The sequence below is a fragment of the Chiloscyllium plagiosum genome, unplaced genomic scaffold (genome assembly GCF_037043375.1).
Source record: "Chiloscyllium plagiosum isolate Xiang-an unplaced genomic scaffold, Cpla_swu_hap1 HiC_scaffold_38, whole genome shotgun sequence".
NCBI classification, from domain to species: Eukaryota; Metazoa; Chordata; class Chondrichthyes; order Orectolobiformes; family Hemiscylliidae; genus Chiloscyllium; species Chiloscyllium plagiosum.
The window spans coordinates 89860657-89872713 of record NW_028270176.1 but is presented as its reverse complement, the minus strand read 5'-3'; the positions used below and the strand labels follow the sequence as shown (position 1 = coordinate 89872713).

At 46.5% G+C, this 12057-nt stretch overlaps 1 long non-coding RNA gene across 5 annotated transcripts in view; it reads right to left on the bottom strand.

Moving 5' to 3' along the window:
- Window positions 1–12057, bottom strand: part of LOC148139732 (uncharacterized) — a 215966-nt gene that overhangs the window by 165557 nt on the left and 38352 nt on the right. For 4 of the 5 annotated variants that reach the window (XR_015753576.1, XR_015753578.1, XR_015753575.1 and 1 more), the window contains one exon: window positions 647–5216. The exons of the other annotated variant lie outside the window; for it this stretch is intronic. This is a non-coding gene — a long non-coding RNA (uncharacterized LOC148139732). Of the gene's footprint in view, window positions 1–646; window positions 5217–12057 lie in introns of those variants that run through there. 5 annotated transcript variants of the gene reach the window in all.

Sequence of the window (12057 nt, the reverse complement as noted above, 5' to 3'; positions counted from 1 at the left end):
TGCCCCAGGTCATCAAAGGTGCTATCTAAATGTGCATCTTTCTTTCTGTCTGAGTTAACAATCAGATGGACAGGTCAATGTCTGAGTGTCTTACCAAATCCCTGATTGAATCTGTCTCCCCCACAAACTCAGGTGCCTCACCACTCACTGGGTCATGGAGAAACTCTGCCGTTACAATGAGTACTGTCTTTGCTGTCACCGCTCCTCGTACTTCCGCCTAATCCCCACTTCCTATCATTAAATCCCAGCTTCCTCTAGTCCACCCACATGGGCATGTTGAAGAGCATGACAGGAGATTGGATTGAAACCGAGAGTTCAATAGCCAGAATGAAAGAGGAAGGAGGAAATAAACCGGGTTTGTGGATCCCATGGGATACAGACTCCAGGCTGAGTCCATTGTGGGCATTCCCGCAGTAATACGGGACAACATTCCATGATGAGAGTTAAACCTGGGTGGCAGGAGAGGCACACTGAACATTAGCAGGTTTAAGCTCAAACACAGGAGGTTTGCTCAGTCAGTAACAGTGTGTTAGACATGGATGTGAAGTGAGCAGCGAGGGGAAATGTTGACACAAGCTGCAGATGGACAACTTTCACTGGAAGGGGAGGTGGACATTCAGCCCCTCAACCCTGCTCTGCCATTCAAAACTCTCTAAATTCATCAATAAACTCCTCTGCAACAGACAAGATGAATATTGAAAAACTAACCATCTGCAAATGCTGGGAAATCAGAAATTAAAAAAAAAAATTCAGCAGATCTGGCAGCATCTGTGGAGAGTGAACCTTTCGGGACCAGTGACGGGTCAGGTGACCAGCTGCAGCTGACCATTCTGCCTTTTCTGTAACACTCTCTGGAACAGGTTCTGGTGCGAGGGGGATGAGACTGTCAATAACAACTGAGAAAACAGGAGGACGTGCTCAATCAGAATAAAACACATTTTGGTCTTTCACTTTTAATTCAACTGCAAAAATGATTCATTATCATCACATAAATAATAGGCCAGAAATCAACTCTTCATGTCACTGGTCTCGGAAACTGTGTTAATTCTGACCTTGACCAGCCTACATGTGAATCCAGACCCTGAATAATGGGGTTGACCCTGGACCATCTTCTGGGCAGTCAGAATGGATGACAAATGCTGCCCCAGCAAGTGATGCCGTGATCCCATGAACAAACAAAATAAATCCAATCGCTGTGGTTACTTGTGAATTTGCCGGTGTTTCACCAAGCTGGATATCTGAGCGAATTGCTTCCGATACTCAGAGCAAGTGAATGGTCTCTCCCCAGTGTGTATTCGCTGGAGTACAGTGAGGCTGGATGGTGTCCTGAACCCAGCCGCACAGTGAAAGCAACAGTCTCGCACTGGTCTCCTGTGACCGCGAGAGATGATATTCACCATCCCGAGGGATACTGGGTAAAGATACCTCCAAAAGGGATCTATTGAGAGTAGACCAGGAGAAACTGCTCTCTTTCATGAAAGAATCAATAATGAGGAGGCACCGATGTCAAGGGATTGACAAAAGAAGCACATGTAACATGATACAAAGTGTTTTCATGCAGAGAAAGTTTATGGTCAGGAATGCACTGCCAAAGAGTACAATTGGAGCCAGGTATAATGAAGAGAATAGAATTGAACAGAACAGTTATTGGAAGAGGACGAATGGGAAGGTTTATGGGGTAAAGGTAGAAGAATAGCATTCGGTGAGGTGATCCTTTGGAGAGCTGATGAGCCAATCAGCCTCTTTTTGTGCAGTAACAATTCTGTGGACATTTAATTTCTGAGCCCTCGAGGGAAATATCAGGGCAGGGTTTGTAAAGAGGTCAGACTGAATGAGGGTCTTGGTGAACAAAAGCGAGACACAGATACAGAGAGGTTTCAGGATAGATTGAATCAAATGTTACCAATTTGCACGGCAACCAACATTACAAATGGGATTCAATAAGAGAGTGGAATTAGAGCAGCAAATAAATCTTGAACATTTATGCAGCTAAAGGGGATGCTGGGTAAAGACACCGCAGTTAGTGCTTATTTCATTCAAGACATATCAGCCAGGGTGCACATCGTCCTATATCTATCCTATTGAGCTCTTGAAGAATTTTGTTCATTTCAAGTGTTTCATATTTCAGTCCTCCAGAGAAGACAGCTTCATGCTCCTCAATCTCTCCTGACAGGAGAAAGCTGCTAATAGAATTCAATTCACTGGGGAATGTTACTGACTGCTTCATGGATTGGAATTGGCAACTAAGACTGTAAGGTTACTATATAAACTATCTTCAATTGTATTGCCAGATTGCCAGACACATGTGGGGCTTTAAGAAAAATAACTTACAGGCATTGAGTGTCAGAGCGCCTACTGTTGTGTGGGCATCCTGTTTAGATACAATCTATTGATAATTGTTAGAATCAACTTATACCGACTCCATAGAAGTGGTCAGAGCATTATAACGGTTATCAAAGCTGGTAACACATTTCCCATGGGTTAAAAGTCGTATATGATAGAGTAGGAACGAGTTTGGCTAGTAAAGTCCAGTTATTCAAAATCATCCTAATTTACTTTCAGAAACAAGTGAGAGAAAGCCACATTATTGCATTAGTCCAAATTTAGAATTTCAGGAGAACTAAAGGGAGAGCTGGTGTTGGGAGCTGTAGTAATGAAGGAGATAAACTTGTTTTACAGAGAGAGAGTTCACAGATGGGAAACTCAGCTTTAACATCACATTTAACGCACCCAGTTTCGCAGGTCCCGAACATTATACATAATATGGAAGGGGAAAGCAGCATTCCCAGCCCAGAGAAACCATTCGTGTTGTGCATGTGGTTGAGGATTTAACTGGTCATGTGATCTGGGAAGACACCATTATGACGGGACCAGGGTGAGGTTGTGGGGACTGTGGGAAGGAATTCACTTACCCCTCCCAGTGGGACACTCACTGACACAGTCACACTGGGAAGAGGCTGGTCACCTGACCCATGTATGGGAAGGGATTTACTCACTCTTGCAATCTGCTGAGGCACCAGAGAGGGCACAGAGGATTTAGACTCTTCACCTTCTCCATGTGTTAGAAAGGATTCATTCAAATCTCTCTCCTGCAGAGACATCAGTGCGTTCCCACCGGGGAGAGGCCATTCACCTGCTCCACGTGTGGGAAAGGATTCGGCCAGTCTTCTGATCTGCTGAGACCCCAGTGAGCCCAATCTGGGGAAAGACCATTCAGATGCTCAGTGTGTGAAAAGGGTTTCAGTGATTCATCCCTCCTGCTGATACACCAGAGGGTTCATACTGGGTAGGAGTTGTTTACCTCTCAGTGTGACAAGGGATTTGCTGCATCTTCAACATGACTGAGAGACCAGTGAGTGCACACAGGGAAGTGGTCATCCCTCTGCTCCGTGTGGGGTAGAGTTCACACATCACTGCAGGACTCTGATTCTGCAGTTACTCTTAATCAGAGTCAGGACCGGACCTTGTATATGATGACACTGTTGGAATATTGATGTTGTTGTTGGTGTTAGCCACATTAACTGGGCTGGAGTTGACTGAATTTATAATCCCATTTCTGAACCTCAGGATGTCTCTCTGAGCACAAGGCTACACAAACAGCAATGTGACAATGAGCAGGAATTATCTGTTTTGATTTATATTGGGATTGAAGCAACTCGGCTTCAAAGCACCAGGTACAAGGTCAGAGGCCAGCCTTGGTCAACGGCCTGTGTGGAGTTTCCACATTCTGCCCACGATAGTGTGGGTCCTCTGTTTCCTCCCACAGTCAAAAGATGTGCAGGTTAGGTGGATCAGTCGTGCTACATTGCCCATGGTGTCCAGGAATGTGTAGACTAGGTGGATCAGCCATGCGAAATGCAGTATTACAGGGATTTGATGGGCCAATGCTCTCCTTCCACACTGTAGGGATTTTATTCTATGATTGAGGATAAACGCTACACAGCAGGGTGTCCCTGGAGAAGGAGCATGTGGTGTGTATCAATGCTCTCAATGCCTTTAGACAGAGGTGGGCACCGCACGGGATACGTGCTTTATCTCTGTCGCTGCCCCCTCCCTACAACTCTACCTTGATTTAGTCCCTTCTCACTTTGTCACTTGTAATGGTTTGCTTTGCCTGTAAGGGGTCTTGTTTGGAAATATTCAATTGGTTACACGGGTAGCTTACTGCTGGTAACAAAAAGCAAAATGGAGTAATGATGATGTTGATGGTGGGAAGGTTGCACAGCTGTGTGAGATAATTTCTGGGTCGGAGAAATGGGGGGGGGGGGCGAAAAAGAACGCTTCACAGCTCACAGAACAAGAACTGAAAAGCAGTTAAATCAAACCAAAGGTTCAGTCAGGGAGGGAATATTTCCCTGGAGTTTGAGTAACTGGGAAGTGATGGTTTCCGGGAATAGACAGGATTTTGTTTTACAGGGCGTTTGAAATTTCAAAAACTGTTATATTCAGATCGTTTCGATTCTTTTACTTTTATTCTGGGATAAACCTGAATACAAGGTTTGCAAATTTATTTTTTTTTAAATGTAAAAGACAAATATTAAATAAAATCCATCAAACCTTCCCTCACTGAAAACTGATGCAATCTCATGGAGAATCCCTGCCCTGCCTACTTCTTCCTACTTGGGCTCCATGGCTATATACATACCTGGGAGATAGCAGGAAGCAGCTATTCGGCTTTTCAATCCTGCTCCACCAACCAATGGGAACCAGCTGACCATCCAGCTCAGTCACCTGTTCCTGCTGTGTTCCAATCCCCTTAGATATAGTTCTTCGAGGTAAATTCAGCGAAGTCCTCCTTTGGTTTCACTGCCTTTTGTTTCAGTGACGTTGCTGTGTTACTGTGTGGGTGTAGACAGGGGTAATGTGATGGTGCTGCCTCCTGGAGGGTGCACTCAGCATCCCTCATCATCCTGCAGGAACATCAACCGCGTTTCAGCAACTAGAGATAGAAACCATTTCCAGGATATGGGCATCACTGGCTCAGCCAGCATTTAAACCCCATCTCTAGTTACCCGTGTGAAGATGGTAGTGAGCTGCTGTCTTGAACCATTCACAGTCCATTTGGTGCAGAGAGACCCACAATACTGGGAGGGAGAGTGTTGCAGGATTTTGGCCGAGTGAGTCTCTATCTTTGGTTCTTCAAATGCTGGTTAACTTAATCACGATCTGCACATGATTTTGAGATTTCAGTCTGCAAATCTTCACCATTTAGCACCCTGTATAAAGGAATATGTACAGATTAGAAATTCAGAACAGACAATTCTAATTTCTCTGGAATATTTTTCCCCTTTCTTCCCCCAAAGCTGTAACCCTCCAGCCCACTTACTCTCTCCCACCATTCTGCCTCTGCTACCCCCTAATGTACACCCTCCACATTCTCATGGAGTTGCTGATAAACAGATCCATGCCACCACTTCCCGTCCCTGGTTAGATGCTGCACCCTTTCTGGGTTCACTTCCTTTCCCTTCAGTTGCTGCAAGTCAATAATGTAACAGCAGAATGGAACAATAGGAAACAGAAAGGGAGGTGGCTGATCCTGGACAGAAGAGGAACCTTCAGTCTGAGGGAATGGGTCAGATCCTTCTTCGTTCCCCATAGGTCGATTTGCAGCGTTACAACAAGTTGGGGATGGAACTTGGTTCCACGTGGGTGTGATGGCACATTGACCCCCCCCCCAAACCGATCAATACTATAAGTAGATGCGTCCCTTCTCCAGCCAATCAGTGTGAAATGCTTTCTGCTAGTTACCCAAAACAAATGCTCCAGAACACGCCCATATTCTGTACATGTACAATGCCAGGTTTCCCCACACGTGTGGTCCCTGCCTCAGGGATTGTGGGAGTTGTTGTCCCCATGAAGCCTCTGGAAAGTGAATGAAAATTGTGGGCTAGAGGGTGTTGGATCCCCATTCAGACACGCAGGACATGTGGGCTGTCACTGGGTTTTACTGAGACATCTGCTTAGACAACCTGAGTTCTGACGTAAGGAATATACATTCAGCCAATTGGGGGGTGGGGAGGTTAATAAGGGGCAGCAAAGTTTAAGAGAGGTGGCTCAGTGGCTAGCACTGCTGCCTCACAGCGTCAGAGAGCCGGGTTTGATTCTAGCCTTAGGCGACTGTGTGGAGTTTACACATTCTCCCTATGTCTGCGTGGGTTTCCTCTGGGTGCTCCGGTTTCTTTCCACAGTCCAAAGATGTGCAGGTTTGATGGATTGGCCATACTAAATTGCCCACAGGGTCCACGCATGTGCCAGTTAGACAATTAACAACAGGAAAGAAGGGTTACAGGGAATGGATGGGTCTAAATGGGATGCTCACTATAGGGTTGGTGTGGACTCGATGGATGATTACCCTGTTTCTGCACTATAGGGACTCTATTCTATTCTCATGAAGAAGAATGTACTTATCTCAATGCGTTCTGAATCTGTGGAATTCCCTATTCAAAATGCGGTGGATGCCTGGGCAATGAGCAAATTTACTGAAGAGATACAGATGTTTCATTTGCAATGAGTTGAAGGGTGAGAGAGGGCAGGCGGGAAAATCCAGCTGAGAGCGAGTTGAGCTCAGTCATCATTGTATTAAATGGTGGAGCTGGTTCGAAGGGCTGCATTGCCTCTCCTGTGCCCAGGGCTTATCTTCTTACGGTAATAACTGGAAAGCTGAACCCAAAACTCACCACCTTCACAAAATGCAGGATACTCAGGTGGATTAGCGTTCCAAACTTAGATAGTGAGGAAGCGAGTAGGAGATAATGATTTTGCAATTTTACACTGAGGGGAGACAGTGATTTACGGTTTTCGACTGTGTAGGACATTCACAGCGTCCAGAATTCTCCGTTGGGAATATCTATCCTATACTTTACTACAAAGCCAAGGTCTTTGACAATGAGTTATCTCAGAGAGCACCTCTGGGCCACCCAGACGAACCAACCCAACCAACCTGTAGCACAGCATTTCAACTCCCCCTCCCACTCCACCGAGGATATGCAGGTCATTGGACTCATCCACCGCCAAACCACAACAACCCGACGGTCGGAGGAGGAGCGTCTTATCTTCCGACTGGGAACCCTCCAACCGCAGGGGATGAACTTGGACTTCACCAGTTTCTTCATCCCCCCTCCCCCCACCTTGTCTCAGCCGGATCCCTCCAGCCCGGCACCGCCTTCCCGACCTGCAGTCTTCTTCTTGACCTCTCCGCCTCCATCCTACTCCGACCTATCACCCTCACCTTGACCTCTTTCCACCTATCAAATTTCCAACGCCCCTCCTCCAAGTCCCTCCTCCCTACCTTTTATCTTCTCCTGCTGAACACTCTCTGCTCATTCCTGAAGAAGGGCCTGTGCCCGAAACGTCGAATCTCCTGTTCCCTGGATGCTGCCTGACCTGCTGTGCTGTTCCAGCAATAAAGTTTCAACTTTGACAATGAAACCAAAACACCGCCTCACCTCGTAATCTGATAAAAGACCTGAGAAGTCTGGTTGAATTTAGAACACAGATGGAAAGTGGGAAGATTAAATCCAATCCCAAGATCCTGTGCTTAAACAAAGGAGACTACAATAGGATGAGGCAGGAGTTGGCTAATATAGACTGGAAGCAAAGACTTTAGGGTGGGACAGTTGACAGACAGTGGAGGAATATCAAAGCAATTTTTCAAAGTGCTCAGTAAAAACATATATCAGTGAAAAGGAAGGACTGTCGGAAAAGGAGTAATCTGCCATGGGTGGCTAAGGAAATAATGGAGTCTGTCAAATTGAAATAGAAGGCATACAAATTGGTAAAAACCAAGGAGAAACCAGGAGATTAGAAAAACTTCAAAGATCAACAGAAAGCTTGATGGGATTCGGGATAAAATGTAATGAGTAGCTATCTCCAGGGACAGAATAGCAGTTTACACTGCTGGAGGGGAACCTATTGTGTGGGGAACATATGGCCACTGTAATTGTTGGAGCACTTAACTGTTACCATAGAGATAATCCTGATCAAGTTAAAAATCACAGCACACTCCAAAAACTTGTATTTCCAAATAAACCTGTTGGACTATAACCTGGTGTTGTGTAGTTTTTAACTTTGTCCATCCCACCCCAACCCCGGCTCCTCCACATCAGAATCCTGATAGACAGCCCCACTGAAACTGAAGTGCATGTCAGGTACTTGAGGGTGCCAAAGGGGCGTGGGGGGAGGGGTGTGTGGTTTAACCACAAAGTGCTGAACTGAACTAGACTTTTTAACTGCTGTTGCCATGGAGATAATCCTGAGAGATAGTCTCTATTCAAAGTCACAAACCACAAAGGTATACGAATGGGAGTGGCACATCGGACAGGCGGGGCGTTACCTGATGCTGCCTGGAGGTGTTTTGCACGTAAAATATCCAGGTAAGATTACATTACAGTGTGGAAACAGGCCCTTCGGCCCAACAAGTCCACACCGACCCGCCGAAGCGAAACCCACCCATACCCCTACATTTACCCCTTACCTAACACTACGGGCAATTTAGCATGGCCAATTCACCTGACCCTGCACATCTTTTGGTCTGTGGGAGGAAACCGGAGCACCCGGAGGAAACCCACGCAGACACGGGGAGAACGTGCAAACTCCACACAGTCAGTCGCCTGAGGCGGGAACTGAACCCGGGTCTCTGGCGCTGTGAGGCAGCAGTGCTAACCACTGTGCCACCGTGCCGCCCACATGGTAACTACCATGTCTCATCAATAAAGACTCAAAGAAGACCTCTCAGAGTTCTGTACCTAGTTATTCCTACCCAGCAGGGTTCAGGAATATGAGGACACAGCAGTCAGTCTTCACAGTGGAGGATACGAAGACCAATCCAGGAATTGATAAGGAGACTGAGGAAGGTGAGGAAGTAGAAACAACAGTTATCATGAAAGAGTTAGAACTGGGCAAGCTAATGGAGCTAAAGGTAGACAAGTGGGTGGCACGGTGGTTAGCACTGCTGCCTCGCAGCGCCAGAGACCCGGGTTCAATTCCCGCCTCAGGCGACTGACTGTGTGGAGTTTGCACGTTCTCCCCGTGTCTGCGTGGGTTTCCTCCGGGTGCTCCGGTTTCCTCCCACACTCCAAAGATGTGCAAGTCAGGTGAATTAGCCATGCTAAATTGCCCGCAGTGTTAGGTAAAGGGGTAAATGTAGGGGTATGGGTGGGTTACGCTTCGGCGGGTCGGTGTGGACTTGTTGGGCCGAAGGGCCTGTTTCCACACTGTAAGTAATCTAAAAAAAAAGTCTCTTTGCCCTGATGGAATACATCCCAAGATACCAACAGAGTTAGGGGGAGAAATAGCAAATGCACTTAGTCATAGAATCCTACAGCAGAGACAGGCACTTTGGCCCAAACTGGCCCATGCCGATCAGAATGCCCATCCATGCTAACCCTATTTCCATGCACTTGACCCATCTGCTTCTGACCCTTTCCTATCCATGTATTTGTCCAAATGCCCTTTAGATGTTGTTAACAGACCTGCCTCAACCACTTCCACTGGCAGTTCATTCCATATACATACCGCCCTCTGTGTAGAACAGTTGCCCCTCAGGTTCCCTTTTAGTCTTTCTCCTCTAACCTTAAATTGATACCCTCCAGTCCTTAGTTCCCTGGGAAAAAGACTGAGTGCATTACCACAAAGGTATAAGAATGGGAGTGGCACATCGGACAGGCGGGGGGTTACCTGATGCTGCCTCTCCTTACCCATGCCTCTCATGATCTTATACACTTCTTTAATATATTCCCCCTCGGTTTCCTCTGCTATAAACCAAAAGGTCCTCGCTTGTCCAACCTCTCTCTGTAACCCAGACCCCTGAGACCTGGCATCATCCTTGTAAATTTCTTCTGTACCTTTTCCAGTTTAATAACTGAAACCTACACTGCATCCATCACATTTCCCGTGTTTCCCCACGGTGCTGGAATCGACGTGACAACGCCAATGGATTACAATCCATGATCGATAATTCACTCCGTTACAACAATCCCATTTTCATAGCTTTTTCCATGATGCAGGAATCCTTTTGTCTTTCTGGTTTCATGGTTAATTGTCCTCATACAAAACCAATCTGGGGCTTAACTGTTCCTGGGAAATGTGCCATGATTTTTTAGACTTTCAAAAACCAAATGAAATTTCTCTCCACAGTCCCCACGCGGACATGGAATTCGCTGTCTCAGTACTGTTTTCCAGCCACACTGACATTTGAAATATTCGTTCACGGGCAGAATGCACACCTTTCCTTCCAGATGAAAAGGCCAATGATATCCAGATCGGCACGGATCCAGTAACTGTCAAAACTGAACATGAAATTCAATGTGAATTTCTCAACTACAAATCCCCCTTTCAGTACTCTACAACAGAGAAAACAAAGTGCTGGAGATCCTCAGCAGGTCTGGCAGCATCTGAAATGGTGACAGATGCAGGAAACATTGCAGCCTGGAAGAAGTGTTCAGATGATTACACCAGGCACATTCGCTTGATGACCGGTATGGAGAAGATGGGGGCATTGTGTTCAACAGTTTTATACCAGAGACTCTGACCCCATTTTATTCCGTGTTTCTCTGAGATTCCCTCTTTTCAGAAGCAGGCAGGAGTGGGAAGCAGTGGAGAATGTAAATGATGTGTGACCTTCCTAGTGAGAGGATTCGAGTACCGGAGCAGGGATCCCTTTCTGGAAGGGCCTTGGTGAGACCACACCTGGGGTACTGTGTGTACCTTTGTTCCCCTTTCCCAAGGGGTGCTAGCCTGGTTATTGAGAGAGAGTAAAGGAGGGTCACCAGCCTGAGTCCTGGGATGTGTAGATAGTTAAGGGCTGCAGATGCTGGAAGTCAGAGTTTATACAATGTGGATCTGGGGAAGTGCAGCAGGTCAGGCAGCATCAGAGGGGCAGGAAAGTTGATGTTTTGGTCAGGACAGTTTGTCAGTCTGGATGAATAGTCCTGACCCGAAACATCAACTTTCCATCCCCATTGTATCCATGCTGGTCATCAAGCGCCTATTTATTCTAGTCCCACGTTCTGGCATTCCGTGTAACATCTTGGTGTGATCATCTAAACACTTCTTCAAGGCTGCAATGTTTCCTGCATCTGTCACCATTTCAGATGCTGACAGACTTGCTGAGGATGTCCAACAATTTATGTTCTTATTGTAGATTTCCACCATTTTGCTGAAGCACATAGAGTCATAGACATGTATACAGCTCCATATTTTGTTGACTCACATTTCTGAGATGTCAGGACTGATGGCTGAAGAGGGACTCAATCCTCGTTTAATCCTCCTTTTCTTTGGCTTTCTGAGCTGCTGACTACATCACTAATATTCTACCTCCCATTCCCTGACCCGAATCTGACCCATCTAAGCCGACACTTTAGTTCCCAACCCCCTGCCAGACTAGGTAAAACCTCACCAATGGAACTGCAAAAGCCCCCATCAGATTTGTCTCAGCTCTGCCCAGGGGTAACCGGTCAGGCTGGTATAGGACCCACCCAGAAACAGTCCCAGTGCCTGAAGAATCTAAACCTTTCTCTGGTACACCATTTCCCCAGCCACACATCCAGCTGATCTACCCTCTTATTCCTGCTCTCACTCGCACATGGCACTGGGAGTAAGTCTAAACAAAATAAAATGGGGTTATCGTCTCTGGTACATTTCAGGAGCTACATTTTAATGCATCTCTTCAAAGTTTGTGTGAAGATTTGAAGCTCGGGTGCTCGTTGTTGTGGTTCTGTTCGCCGAGCTGGAAGTTTTTGTTGCAAATGTTTCGTCCCCTGTCTAGGTGACATCTTCAGTGCTTGGGAGCCTCCTATGAAGCGCTTCTGTGGTGTTTCCTCCGGCATTTATAGTGGCCTGTCCCTGCCGCTTCCGGTTGTCAGTTTCAGCTGTCCGCTGTAGTGGCCGGTATATTGGGTCCAGGTCGATGTGTTTGTTGATGGAGTTTGTGGATGAGTGCCATGCTTCTAGGAATTCAAAACAGCCAGGGAATTCCTAGAAGCATGGCACTCATCCACAAACTCCATCAACAAAACACATCGACCTGGACCCAATACACCGGCCACTACAGCGGACAGC